This window comes from Arachis ipaensis, chromosome B03 (genome assembly GCF_000816755.2).
Source record: "Arachis ipaensis cultivar K30076 chromosome B03, Araip1.1, whole genome shotgun sequence".
NCBI lineage: Eukaryota > Viridiplantae > Streptophyta > Magnoliopsida > Fabales > Fabaceae > Arachis > Arachis ipaensis.
Genome location: NC_029787.2, coordinates 119,429,223 through 119,430,114, shown reverse-complemented (window position 1 = coordinate 119,430,114; position 892 = coordinate 119,429,223).

Sequence of the window (892 nt, the reverse complement as noted above, 5' to 3'; positions counted from 1 at the left end):
ATACACAGGCATGAGTCTTCTTTATAGGCATATTAGCATTTTGGTAGCTCAATGAATCCTCAATTCATTCAATTTTGAAAAAACATTCTTCTTTTTTTTCTTCTCTTATTCTTTTGTTCTTTTTTTTATATATCCTATATGGCCAGATTCTGCTACTAGCAGAATTGGCTACTTCCATTTTGTAATTTCTTTTCAATGTAATTATCATATATAGATAAAATGCAGCCTTAGTATTTACCATTAGAGCTGAAAATGAAGAAGTTTCAATTTTCTTATAGTGATTTTGATTTTGGATTCTATGTCCATATAGTACTGAACCTCTACAGCACATACTGCTATATATTTGGGATACATCATAGTATTAGTATCATGTTTATTCATTTATTTTTTAGAATTTATCAGCTGTCGTTATTGTTCTTTTTCATCCTATTAGTGGATTTTGATAAGATGGTGTAATTGTAATACCAATTGCTACCTTAAAAAAACTGTAGCTGCTGCAAGACATTTTCCAATATGCAGAAGGGGAAAAAAAAAAAAGAATCAATACATTGTTTGTGTTTATAAAAAAATTGTATAATCTTTTAATCATATATTTGTAATATTAGATTAACACATGATTATGTAAAATTAATATCTTAAGGAAGAATGATTTGTAAAGGGCTCGGTACATTAGTAAGGTTGAGAAGTTGGTTATCATTTATTATGCCATAAAGGACACTAATTTTAGGTAGGGTTAACATAACATATCATGTATATGTCTCCTCTTTTTTGGTGACTGTATATGTCTCCTGACTCTCCTCTAATCTCCAACTTATATTACATAATTAATAATTAAATATGACTAGTAAATAAGTTTTACATCTTGGGTTGGACTAAAAGGTATTTGCGAATA